General features: G+C 44.6%; 1 long non-coding RNA gene across 1 annotated transcript in view; it reads left to right on the forward strand.

Moving 5' to 3' along the window:
• The first annotated feature begins 478 nt into the window (after positions 1–478).
• Positions 479–14,284, forward strand: part of LOC149870547 (uncharacterized) — a 37,553-nt gene continuing 23,747 nt past the window's right edge. The window contains exons 1-2 of the long non-coding RNA XR_016440458.1: positions 479–543; positions 757–822. This is a non-coding gene — a long non-coding RNA (uncharacterized LOC149870547). The remainder of the gene's footprint in view (positions 544–756; positions 823–14,284) is intronic.

The raw sequence follows: 14,284 nt of genomic DNA on the forward strand, positions 1-14,284 counted from the left end.
GTGAGCAAGAGACCCTGTGAGAGGGGGTAGAATGTAAGAGGCCCCGGTGAGAGAGGAGCAGTATGAGTGTGTGTGTGAATGAGGCCTGACGAAAGACTAAGTTGGCTTGGCTTTAGGCCAGGAACATAGTGGCATACTGGATGCCATCTGTGATGCATGGGCCACAGCATAGGGGTGGTATGGAGCTGTGGATAGTGCCCTCTGGCATTGGGACATGTAATGGGCAGCCTCCCACATTTTCTACCAGTTCATTGTTACAACAAAGTCATGGCAGACGAAACTGGGTGGACTGCCCCATAGACAGGCAGACAGTCCTACTTGAGTCTTGACTCCGAGCTTGCCCCCCGTCACACATAGTATAACAGGTTGTACTAGTCACTTAAAGTCTAGATACAAGATATCACAGTCCTTGTAACCAGTGAACTGGTATTAGTCTAGTTCCCCTTTGTAATAGATTATAACAGTCTATTTTATTTCAGTCTGTCATAGCCTCCAGCTCTCAGCTTTCCCGAATCAAAGAAGTCCCACCTTCCTTTCCTGCAAGTAAGTTACCCCTGCTCCTTTGAGCTGCAGCTTTCCCTCTCGCCAGCTGCTGTCAGTGAGATACCATGTCTCCACGCAGTTTTCCACAACCTTCCTCGGCTGCTCTCACTCATACTCTGTCCCTTTCTGGGGGTAGAGGCTTACTGACAGCAGTCTTTTGACTGCTCCAGACTCTCTTTCTATTTACAGTCATTAATTACTCTTTCTGGTCAGGTGTGGGGACTCCCAGTGGCGAGACACCGCTTGATGATATCAACACCCCGGCGCCCCGGAATCCCGGTAAGTATTCACAGAACTTCCATTGTAACAGGTCAGAGCTCGTCTCCCTACTACATATAGAGGTTGTCTACACAGCATGCTTAATACACAGAAGACTAATTCTATTACGCATTAGTGCAGTGGGTAAAAACTGTGCTGATGTGCTAATGTGCAGTAGATTAGTCTAATGAACATTAATGTCACTTAAAAAGCATCAATCTGCACTAATGCACAGTAGTGCCAATTACAAGGCATTAAATTACTACCTGTTATTACAGGTACTAAATTTAATATGCCATAATTACGGCACATTAATCAACATGTAGATGTGCCCACTATATATATATATCATCCTTCTGAATGATGTATATAAAAAAAAGAAAAAGGAGAAAAGGGCTTCCATCTGCTTAGGGTGTCTGTGTCTATATTTCCTTCCATTTTTTTTCACTCCTGTTTTGGAAGCAAGGTATTAGCAAGTACAGCAGTGACTTATCCCTCATCAACAGTGCAAAGTTGGGAAGATGAACTCATTACACTTCAGAGAGGGTGAATAGCCATACAGTAGCTGTGAGAATTGAAACAGGCAAACATTTCTCTCATCCCCAGCATATTTACCATTCTGTAAACTAAATTGTACATTTTCACACTTTTATAACTCTAATAAGATAAATGGTTTTTATACATCTAATATCCAGATCAAATTTAAATTTTGATGATTACATTTGGCTACCTACAGTAAAAAGGACCTTTATTTCCATGAGATTTGCCATTTATAATTTGCTGTTCAAAGCTATGGGGTTGTGTGGTCATTCTACATGCTCATACTGTTGACACCGTAGGTTATTAAACAGTGATCATCCAAAAGCAGCTACACTCAAGAGCTGTGTCTAGCAAATAGGGCAGGGAAATAAGCTCGTGAAATAAGCTTTCACAAAATGTGTGTGTGTAGTTTGTTTGTTTGATTCTATGTCTAATTAGAGAGAGACAGTTACCTGTCTAATGTCTAATTATAGAGAGACAACTGCCAAAAGTATGAAAATCTATTACATTTTTTTGAGTTATGAGTCACTTCCAAATGATTCTGATTTGAAGTATTGGCTTTTATCTTTTAGTTGACAAAGCTTATCACTCACCCTTTAGATTTTTCATATAATTACATGTACTCAAAATTGACACACAAGCCCTATTTGAAGGAAATCTAATTCCTGAGTTGTAATTCAGCAAAATGATTTAATGGCGGGGGGGTTGTATATCTTTGTAGACCCTTCTTATTCATATTACTTTCAATGGGTGCCTATACATGTGCTGCAACATATTCTAATTAGAATGCATTGAAGCAGATTCAATTGGCTAATCACTAAGAATCACTGTCTTAAACATTTTGTAGTGTCATGTGACAAGCTGGCCCTTTAAGGCAGGTGTGGCTAAGCTGTAACTCACCTCCCCAGGTAGAGGTAATGTACAGAGTAATATAATTCAGATGCCTAAGGACTGGCTTGCTGAAAAATAAGCCAGTGACTTGATTAGAAAGAGATTCTAGGGCTGAGCTTCCCTGGAAATAATTGCTGTATACATGAATGATGCGTTCCCCCAGAGGCTGCGGGGATGGGGGGCATGGCAACTGCCCACAGATGGTGGTGGCAGTATTGGAGGCGGAGGCATGGTGGTGGCGAGCAGGGAGCTCCCGTAGGCAGCCAAAGTGGTGTTGGCGGTGGGGGCGGGCTGAACAGGGAGCTCCTGCAGGTGGCCGTGGTGGTGTCAGCAGGAGGTCATGGAGGTGATGAGGGCTGACTGATGGTCAGTGACCACTTGCTGACACTGCCAGCAGTGTTGGTGGTGAGGGGGTTGGGAGTGGTAAGTGGCGACCTCCTGCAGGTGCTGCCAACAGTGTCAGTGGCGCTTCTTTCAGGTGGTGCACCCCATGTCTCAGGGGGTGCATGTGCACCCGCATGCACCTCCTACGCATTGCCGATGGCTGTATAAACAAGTGGCAGGGTAGGTAGAAAAAGAAGATTGTGGGAAGGGAGACAGGGTAATTGAGGTTATAAAAGGCAAGAGGTCTTGTTTTTTAGGTTTCCTAAGACTGAAAACCTATAAAAGAAGGTAGGCCTATGGAGGAACTTAATGTGATGATACAGTGACCTCTGAGAACATGGTCACTGGTGAGAGTTCTGAGTACAAGCGAAAGCAAAGAGGTTACAAAAAGAACAGAGTTTTGGGCTGTGCCCAGCTTAAAGCTGGGGTCAATACTATTAGTGCTCTGATACCCTTGAAAACGTGAATTTTTTGTGACTTGGAGGAAGTGTCAAGTTACTACAGCAAGAGAACTGTACAGAAAGCAAGATCACCATCAGAAGCAAGGGAAATTGGCCTGAAGCCAGACTATCAAGCCTTGCTTTGTTAACTTGTCACCTAAACTGTATTTTGTCTGTACCACTGTGGCCAAGCCTTTGCTGCTACTGCATGAATAGCGCACCTTTCAGTGATGACAACTGGCTGAAAGCCAATTTAATCCATGCCAGGGTTTTTTTGCTTGATGCGACTCCAAAATGTTGCAATCCAAATAACACCATTATCTACTGATGGCAGGAGGTATTGTGGAATAAAATCTAGAAGCTGTGCTGACAATGTGGGCGTGGGTGTTTTGATTTTGACCAGCAGGTGTGTCTGTGGATGTTCAAAGTTTCAGGGAAAGAAACTTGAACAGACAAAAGGATCCAAAGTGGTATGAGAAGAAGTATCCAATATAATTTTAAATGGATGTTTTTCTTTGTCCCATCTGACTTATACTTTTGTTTATAACAAGCAAACATACTAGCCACTGTACTAGAACTACTCTCTTTACATTATTAAAATAATAGGACTCATGCTGATGACTTAGTTTTAGATTTTCAAAATTTAAAAAATGATGTAAAAATTCATAGAAAAATAATTACTATCCAGGGAATATAAAATAACCCCAAACAAATGGCCTGCTGGTACAAGTGAGTTGAGCAATGTAACACCTTCAAGATGTCCAAAGGTTGCCATGTAAAATTTTGCAAAACTTATTATTTGTTTGTCAGGAACTGTTGTTCTAGAAATACTGAAAGGCCTAAATACGTCTGAGCTTTTACTAATAAAGATGGATAAAAATGGAACCTATCAATCCATCCCTTTGTATTTTAAGTATTGGCATAGAAATAGATGAAATGTGAAAGCCTCGTGTCAGAAAACAGAATTAGATTTTCAAAATTAAATCCTGGACTTGTTCAAATCCAATGGCCAGGTTTTTACCCTCATTGTCTTCACTAGCTTGTTTGATAATGGCCTGAAAGTAACTTTGTTCATGTCCTTTGAAAACATTATATACTATGCATTCAGGGCATATAAAGACATTACACATAGACTGGTCTAAGTGAACATAGATTGATCAAAACCTGTTACTGTACAGTTCTGTAACTATACAGAAGTTCGTTGTACATATACTGGTCTAAAAATGGTGCATGAGATCTAAGTATCTGGGGGAACGTTTGTTCACCAGAGTGCCCCAAGGGATGACAAGGTTGAACGGTCATAAACTACTACAAGACCATTTCGGGCTGGACATAAGAAAGAACTTCTTTACTGTCCGAGCCTACAAGGTCTGGAACAGCCTGCCGTCAGAGGTGGTTCAACCACCTACACTGAACACCTTCAAGAGCAAATTGGATGCTTATCTTGCTGGGATCCTATGACCCCAGCTGACTTCCTGCCCTTTGGGCGGGGAGCTAGACTCAATGATCTTCCGAGGTCCCTTCCAGCCCTAATGTCTATGAAATCTATGAAGATAGACCTGAGGTGCAGACAGAAGAGCCAATTTGCACCCGATCTGACCACAGAAAGCAGTTTATAGTTGTGACCAAACACAAGTGCATGATTGCAGACAGCTTAAAAAATGGCCAATCAGGTGAAAATCTGACCCCTCATTGCATGACATATCAAGTAAAGACATTTAAAAATGTAGCATCTTTTGTAATTTGTGTCTGCAGAGCTCCAAGCCTGTCACTGTTTTCAGAATGGGAGGGGGAAAAGGAAGTGGAGGGAGTTCACTCTGGGGCTTTTCAGCCCCCTCCCTCTCCTGGAAGATGGGGCTGGTGTATTTGAGCCACGCCCCCCCAGGTGGCGGGGTGGGCTCCAATTTACCCACCCTTTAGCACCACCTGGGGAGCCCTGAAAATGAACTCCCTCCACTGCCTTTCCCCCATCCCATTCTGAAAACAGTGACCACTGGCAAAGAACTGTGGCTGTTGCTGTGGGAACCTGGCTGCAGACTCCCAGCCCGTAGCTTGATTCGCCTCCCCCCTGGAATCAGTAGTGAACTTCTGTTTGGTTTGGGATAACGCTGTAACTCAGAATGCTTTGCAGAAGTGGTTCTGAGGTACAGCTGGGAGCTGCACTTCTGTCTGCACCCTGATGTGAGATACACTCAAGTGAGATCGATTTAGGTTAGATTGCTGTCCTCTGGAAATCCCACCTGCTTTGCAGTCCCCCACCCCTCCCTTGCAGGAAGACATGCTAATACCTGGACTGTGCTCAGCTGGTCCAGCCAAGCACCCAGCAGACCCCACCCCTCAGCTCCCCCACTGACAAGCAAGCACAGCTCCTCTCCCCGGCCCAGGGACTTGGGCACCTGAGTTGCAACACCTTGTTGCAAAGCACCCCACAACAAACCACCCCAACAAAGCACCCCATGAAGTACATAGACCACACACTGAGCCCAGGAAGAACTTTTTTGCTCAGGGTTAGCCCTTCAAACCCCAACTCTGACATTGGCATACCCAGTCAGGGAACCCCACGAGAAGTATGGCAGTCCTCTTAGGCAGCCGGGGTGTAGGGATCCTCTCTTTGGGTCAGGTCACGGGTTTAGCATCCCATCAATAGTTGTAACAATCAAGAACTTGTCTGCAGGTGTGAACTCATCATAGTGAAATCACGCGTAGCATGTGAGCTGGACTCTCACATTGAAAGGCAACCTGCATGCCTTCAAAACAGATGCCTCTCCCCACCTCCTCCAGATGCTGAACAACTCCTGGGGGACCACATCCTGAAGAAGCAGGTCATATTAGCTTATGTTCCCCTGGAGGAATAGTGGTAAAGCTCATCCCTCCAGACCTGGGTGGCTTTCACTGTGGAAATGTTGAGAGCAACATACTGCTCCTGCATGGACATGCACTGAAATGTGTTTTCTGTAAGGAAAGGATGCAGGGGGAGTGATATAAAAGCTCCACTGGCATCCCCCAGAGTAGTAAGTCCCTGTCCACTCTGAGGGTGGTCCAAGTCCCAGTGGGACCCCAGGTACCCAGACCCTCTGAGGGAGTGGAGCAAGTGTCTGCCACAGCTCCTAGAGAGGGCCACAGCCCTTGCTTCTGTGGTCACCCATCCCAGCACTGCTGCAAGGCCTGCTGCCCACCTGCAGCACAACCAGGACCCCTGTCTTTGCTTTACCAGATGGGGAGCAGCAGCACAGCTCCTGGCCCTGGGGGGCAGAGCACAGGGGGGCACAGGAAAGGACTAAGATAGAGGATTTACCATAGCTACCTTGCTATCACCACCTAAGTGCCCAAGTGAGTACCAGGAGGGTCTAAAATGCCTGCCCTTATACTTCATTTTATCAGCAGAAGTTGTACCTTCATGCAAAGGCAAACTGCAGTAACACCACCTATCTGAAGGAGGACATGCATGGAGGATGCAGTGGTAGCTCAAGGACAAGGGGTTACACAGCTTGAGGGCATATGAGAGATCTCTAGGAGACACTGAAAACGCAAAGAGCTGATGCTGCAGACTTTGGTCACTGCCTCTGAGCACTGAGCACAGACAGCTGACTCCTGACACCAGGATCTGCAGGACTGACATGAGGAGAGACTCCAGATATGGAGGGGGACATCCTCAGACTGGGGAATGCCTGCACCCGGGCTGCCATGGTGCAAGAATGGGGGTTTGAGATGGCCACCCACTGTTTCAAGGAGTCAATCCTGGCAGAGTCCAAGCACCAGGAGAGGGAGGTGCTAGACAGGGACATCTGGCTGCTGGCTCAAGGGCAGGAAACCACATCCCATGATAATCAGCAGCTGCATAATGTCCAGATGGCTGTGTGTGATGTCCTGCAGCCTCCTTTGGGGGGGTCACACAGGGTGACAAGCAGGACACACTGTAGCTCCTGGGCCTGCATGGTTGGGTGTGAGCGGTGAGGTGCTATGGCAGGGTGCAGAGTGCACACAATCTGAGACAGGGAGGCACGTGTAATTCACAGTGAAGGGCACTTGCTCTGGGGCTGTTCTCAAAGCCTCAGGATGGGGAACAGAAGAGAGTTCATGGTGAGGTGACAGGAGGGTTGGGGGCATGGTCGCTCACACCCATCAGCCAATCGGGGGTGGTCCAGGCATTTGGCTGTCTCCGGCAGCCTGGGGAACCTGTAGGGCATTCTGGGGGGAGTGCAGGAGGCCTCCCCACCAGCTCATGGGCCTCGTCTAGTGTAGGCTGTCCGCACATCCCACCACCCTCCTACCACAGGTACAAATACGTATACCAAGGGTCAGCAGTGTTTTTGTCCAGAGTGCGAAAACCACCTAATGGCCTCAGTTTGGAATGCCAGGGGCAGACCATGGGGGAGCTGCGAGGGTTGACCTGGGCTCTGGGAGCTGCAGCAGGCAGCCAGCAAGTTGCAAACAGCTGCACTGGGGTCCAGAGCTCCAGCACTGGCTTCATGCTGGTGGTGACTGCATGCGTGTCTTGGGACACAGGGCAGAGAAGAGGCCAGGGCAGTGCAACACCATGCCCCGCCATCTGCCCAGAGGCACACGTGCAGCCACCACCTCCACAGAGCCAGTGTCAGTGCTCCAGAGCCTAGTGCAGCTGTTTGCAGTCTGCTGGCCACCTGCTACAGTTGCCCAAAGCCTGGGTTGGCTGTGGCAGGCAGCTGGGAAGCTGCAAAGAGCTGCACTTGGCTCTGGAGTTGGCAATGGATACACATGTGCCTCTGGGCCAACAGTGGTGGAGGGGCCCCTTCCCTGCCATCCACCCAGAGGTTCCTGGCTCAGGTTGCTTGCAGCAGGGCTTGCAGCCTTCTGACAGCCTGCTCCAAGCAGCCCAGTCTCCATGGCCAGTGGCAGCTGCCCACAACTGAGATTGGCTGTGGTATGCCAAGCAAAATGGCCTCACATGCTGGTGTGCTGCTGACCCCTGATGTATACTGTTTGCTCCTGATCTAAACTAAACCACTTAGAGAAAACCATGTAACTTAGATCAGTTCCTCGTTCAATTTTTTGAATGTCTGTACATGGCCTCATTTGATGATCTCTAACTTTAACATATACAAATAAATAATAACTTTAAAGCCAGCAAATGGTAGCCTTCTTTCTGGTGCCAAACACTTGTTCATTATTATTGTACATAAAAATGTTAAAACAAACTTGTTAGAAACACTTACAGACAAGAAATCCTGTGTTGGTTTTTTTTAATTTCAGTGGATGGGTCTTGTACTTTAATGAGAATTTGCAAGAACTAATGTCAGGTTTGGAATTTCAGTGATAATAGAGTAGTAATATCTCTTAAAGATAGTAAATTAACTTTTCCGTAGTATACTAAACATCCATAAAGAAATATATGTTGAATGTAATGTTGAGATTATGCAAGAAATGAGACTGGTGGTCAATATCCCAGCAAGAGAAGCATCTAATTGACTCCTGAAGGTGTTCAATGTAGGTGCTTGAACCACCTCTGATGGCAGGCTGTTCCACACCTTGGGGGCGTGGACAGTAAAGAAATTCTTCCTTATGTCCAGCCTAAAACGGTCTTGCAGGAGTTTATAACCATTCAACCTCATCATCCCTTGGGGTGCTCTGGTGAACAAACGTTCCCCCAGATCCTGGTGGTCACCCCTGATAAACTTATAGGTGGCCATCAGATCACCCCTGAGCCTGCGCTTTTCCAGGCTAAAGAGTCCCATGGCTCTCAGCCTGTCGTCGTAAGGTCTGTTTTCCTGACCTCTGATCATGCGCATGGCTCTTCTCTGGACTCTCTTAAGCTTCTCCACATCCTTTTTGAATTGTGCAATCCAAAACTGGATGCGGTACTCCAGCTGCAGCCTCACCAAGGCTGAGTACAAGGGGAGAATGATGTCCCGGGATTTGCTCGAGAAGCATCTATGGATGCAAGCCAGTGTTTTGGTCACTTTACTAGCCGCAGCATCACATTGCAGGCCCATGTTCATCTTGTAGTCAATGATGACCCCCAAGTCTCTTTCTTCCATAGCGCTAGCTAGCGTAGCACTACTGAGCCCATAAGGATGCTGCAGGTTTTTCCTCCCAAGGTAGAGAACCTTGCATTTTTACAGACTATACTGTAAAGCATATATTGATTGGAAGTATTTCCCAATATGAAATATCTATATGCTTCTTTCTAGTAAATGCTTAAGTAAGTGCTTGGTATATATAACTTATTTATGTCCATCTATACTATATTATACAGTAGCAATATCTGTTCTCCTTTTTGCATAGGAAAAAGTCTCATAGCAAAAATCTCTCATGTTATATTTTGAGTTTTTGTGTTAGTGTTTTTCTAGTAAAATTAAGAGAAGGAATATGGAGTGTTTTTCATTTTGAAATCCTTTGCAAAGTTCTCTGGGTTTTCTTAGGAAGGGATGGGACTTATATCTTCTGAATGGTTTGGTGTGCAATTCTCACTCTCAGCCAGGGTGCTACAGCACCCTGGGATGCCTTGAGATCCTTTCAAGAGTGCCCCAGATTGCCATGCAATGTTAGCAGTCTAGTTGCATTAACATGATTAATAAAATAAACCCAGAGATTTCAGTAGAAATGAATGGTGTTAAAAACATTCTGACCTGCTGTGGGTCTCTGGTTTCTTTGCAACAATAATTGCTGTGTTATTTTTCAGTAGTTAAAAATTGAGTAAAAACTGAGAAATGACATTTTCCAAGGGCTAGCTTGATATCTTGAGTCTAAAAAGGGTGATAACTACTCATCTAGCAACTCTAAACTTGTTTGTATCTTGGAGTTTTGAAAGGAGATTTGATTACAGTTAAGTACGTTCACCATGAGGACGTACAGGTACTAAAGAGCATTTATATATCAGGCCATAGGCAGGTGTTATGTTGGTAGCACTAAATATGTCCTTGTAGTACTACAAAGACCAAGCATACAGCCATTCAAGCTGCTTGTAACACTACAGTGATAGCAAAAGAGATATGAAATAGTTTACCTTTCAAGGAGGAACTTCTCAGTTTTATAGCACTGTACTATGTATAATGATTGTACTACTGGGGTCTTTAGGATCCCCCAGCATCCCTCCATGCCCTGTTCTGCCTCTCCCACCGCCAAGGGGGAAGGAGGGAGAGTGACTGGATGCTGCCACTGCTTCTTCAACATTCCCAGCTGTTTCTGGGGCTTGTAAAGCAGTGGCAGCAATGCCCATGGGAGCAGCTCTGTCACAGCTGCCATGGCCAGGAAAACTGCAACTCTGACTGTGATGGTTGCACTACTGATTCGTAGGTTAGGGTGAGGGAATTCTTGTTACTGCTGCAAGAGCTGGGACTCCAGCAACAGCAAAAGTAGCATAACTGGGAGTGGGAGTGGTAGCGGTGAGAACAATTCTTGTCCCTGTTAGCGCTGCAGGCGACTTTGGCAGCTGCTGCTTTTCAGCAGCTTCCAGCTAATCATTGACAGCCTGCCACCTTCCCCACAGGGGAAAGGGAGGCTATCAGTGATTGGTTTCCTTAGGGGGGGAGCAGACACAAAGAGCAACCCCCTGTCAACACCTAGCTGGAGAGCTTGTGTTTGAGCCGATATTGCAGCTCTTCAGGTAGGGGGCTGGGATGTCTGTATGCCCCCCATAACACTATATTTTGGTAGTTTTACAAAGTGCTGAGGCAAATCAACACCTGTCCATACCCTCAGAGAAAAACATAACAAAAGGCAAAGGGCTAAAAGCTGCCACTAAGAATATTCAAACTTGAAATAAGTCACAAATCTTAATTTGAAGATAATTAACCATTGAACCAAACTGAAAGAGAAGTGGCAGCTCCTCCATTTCAATGCCCTCTGATCCTTTCTGTAACACTGTTTGCAGTCACACACAAGATAGCAGGCTCAGTATAGGAGTAACTTTACCATTTAATGGTTTGCTTTCTACAAGAGATCAGATAGGATGACTTAATGGCCCCTGTGGACTTTAAGCCAGGGGTTCCCAAGCTGCGGTATGCATACTCCTGGGGGATATGCAAGACAACTCTGGGAGGTACACAGGAGAAATTGTGTAATGGTGGATTTATTGTTGATCATAAAATAATTGGCATTTAAGGGGTTAAACATAAAATGTATGCTGTTAGGGCTACACAGGCAGCTGGTAAATCTGGAAAGGGGTACGCAATAAGAAAAAGTTTGGGAACTTCTGCTTTAAGCCACATGAATTTATGAAAAACTCCCAAAAGTCTCCTTGCTGTATATTTGGAGTCCAAAAGAAACTAGTCAGTGGCAACCAATGTCCTACTGAAATACTAAAAACAAACACAAACTCTAATTTTTAAATGTCAGGACTGTTCCTGTTTATTTTTGCATCTTCAAGATACCTACAGGCTCCCTCCCTGTCTTTAGTTTCTTTTTCAGTTCACATTCCACATGCCTCTTCTACCTCCTATTTTCTGTCTCTGCTCCCTCCACATATTCTGTTCTCTCTTCCAAGGACACCTTTTTCTTTTCCACAGTTGGCCTTTGCTGCGGGGGATGGCATATCTCTTAGCTTTTCTCTAGCAGCCCCATCAATCCAGACTCTGTCTCATAGGATTATCATTCCTTTCTCTGGCTTAAATTCATGCCTTCTCCTCCCTCAATTCTCTACTCCCAGTCCAGCCTTCACAATCAGTACTGGCACACAAAGCATATTTGAGATTTAGAATCATGAAACTTATAAAAAATGCTAAGTGAAATAGCAGAAGAACTTTCTAGCCCAGGATTGTGAAGCTATGGTATGATTTCCCGAGGAGAATGGTAGAGTGTTTAAACTGAAAAAGCATTGATATCAATGGCAGTTAAGAATGGTACACTATCTGAAGGTGCAGCCTTAGACTAGGAACTTCTGCCTATGCTAGAATGCCAAGAAGCTAAATATCATATCCCCCCACCTGCACAACACTGGGTTTTTTTATTATAAATTTTAATAATTTATCATTATGTTGATTGCATCACAAGATAATCTCTGGTTTCAATTTGCATGATATTAGCAGTAACATGCTTCTGACAGTTTGTGGCTGCTACTTCATTTGCCATGTGTCCCTTGACCAATTGTTTAAACAAACGAAAAAATTAAGCACTGTCCATAGAAGCTGAGTCACAGTAGCTTGCATGTCTACCCGTTTTTGAATGAAAAGATTTCCTTGGCTTATAACATAGTACCATTTACTGATTTGGTGCGTGTATTGTAGAATTCAGAGACAATTCTCTCTAGAAAGAGTGGTGCTTACAACTTGCCAGATGTAAAGATTCTAAGATATGCACTGTGGTCAGAAAGAAATTTCTTTTCTCATTATTGTTTTGAGATTTCTATATATTTCTATATTATGGTGTGGGAGAAAAAGAAACAACTGCTTTTATAAAACACATCCACAGTCTGTAATAGCGATATATACAACAGTGAAGAATGTTATCTGACAATCCTGTGATATAAGCATCCCTCATTTCTGCCTTCTGAGTAGTTACAAAAGATAAAAAAGGGCTTTATTGTGAGGCCTCTCTTCCTCTAAAAGATACAGGCTTTCTTAAAGAATGGAAGAAATTACAGAATGTACACGCACAGCTTTGTCCTTTTTTCAGTCTCTGATTTTGCAAACATTCATGCATTTGAGCAACATCGTGCATATGATTGACTCTATTGTTCTGTTCACTTGTGTAAAGTGTTTGCATAATCAGGGTCTTACATAGGTGTGAATGATAACTAACTCCACTCAAGTCAGTGCAGTACCACTTGTTTAGAGCAAACATGAAAGAAGAATTAGTCCCCAAAGTCGTTTGACTTCTGAGCTCTGACCCTAAATCTTTTAATTGCAGACAGGCAATGAAGTACAGGAGTACTATGGCTAGGACTTCAGTGGAGAAAGCAAGGCAATCAGCATTAGAAGGTAGAATTCCTATAATAGCACTGAAGGTTTTACAGGAATGGATGAACAACACTTGCTCCTGAATATAAAGATGGGCACCCTTGCGTGACATAGTTCTGTTTGGTGAGTGTAATTTTCCCATTGCACTCCTAACATTTTCATGATAACCCCATAGACGTGTAGTGTTCTGACTTACTGGAAATTACATCCAGTAATTCAGACTTAAAAGTAGGGATCCAAAATCTGTTGCTTTATTTCTGTATTTACATTTATTAGCACAGTAGGTTTTTTTTACCTGAATGGTTACAACTTAGGGCTCAGAGGGTTGCTTTTTGTTAGAGGAGAAATTGATAATGGAGGACTTTTGCAGCCCTCTATTTACAAAGTCCTGTGTTCTTGAACACAGGAGTCAAACAGGAGATAGGTTTTCTAGCAGCTCAAAGTCCTTTTCAATCAGTTCTCAGTCCAAAAGCTCTACATTCTTCAGTGCAACAACATCTGTACTTTCTTGATGCCTCCTGTTTCAGCCCATACGGTCTTTTGGTCTCTTTCACAGACACACAGGCTTTCATAAAAATAATAGCCAGCAAAATCCTTCTGCTGTGTGTGCCTTGGTCTTCAGTATTGACTTGTTCTTGTGAAGTAGAGATGATTGCTTTTCAGCTATCTGGTTCCATAAAGGAGCTCTGCTATTTCTTGGAATGGTCCTAGGGTCATTGTTACACCTAGCTCTAAAGACCAGGCAAGCTAAGTCCCACTTTGCTGGGAAGGAAGTGGGGGAATTGAGGGTAGGGGGGGCTGGAGGCAGGGGGCAGCAGGTCAGGAGTAAAGGGGACTGGTAGGGCCAGGGGACTGTTTTCTACTTAAACTATTTTCTGGGTCAGGACTGGCCATTGATGTTTACAAATGGGTCTTGGTACAAAAAAGGTTGAGAACCACTCATGTAAAGGACTTTTCCAAAAAACTAGGAAATAAGTGCTGTAAGGTTTGAATCAGGGAAGATTCCCCAAAGAGCTAAGAGGAGCTTTGACTGAAAAAGGACTAATAACTGCAAGTATAACTCTATATTTTTATAATTCTCTCTGGAGGATTCCATTGCTAAATGACAGGGGGGCTTTGGGTTTGGGCTTCGGGTTTGTTTGCATGTTTTGAGGGGAGGTGGAAGGAGAGGTTGGGGTTTTTTAGGGTAGTTATAAAAGCATTACATGGCTCCAGGCAGCCAGGATCCGTTTTTGGACAGTGTGTGCTACCACCATGTGTGCCACCCTACTTTGTTTTGGCATGGGTTTTTTTGACCCTGGGATTTTCTGGGGGGTTTTTGGACAATCCCATCAAAAAAATCTCCCATGCTGTAAA

This window comes from Crocodylus siamensis, chromosome 2, assembly GCF_052110815.1.
Source record: "Crocodylus siamensis isolate JL-2025a chromosome 2, ASM5211081v1, whole genome shotgun sequence".
NCBI classification, from domain to species: Eukaryota; Metazoa; Chordata; order Crocodylia; family Crocodylidae; genus Crocodylus; species Crocodylus siamensis.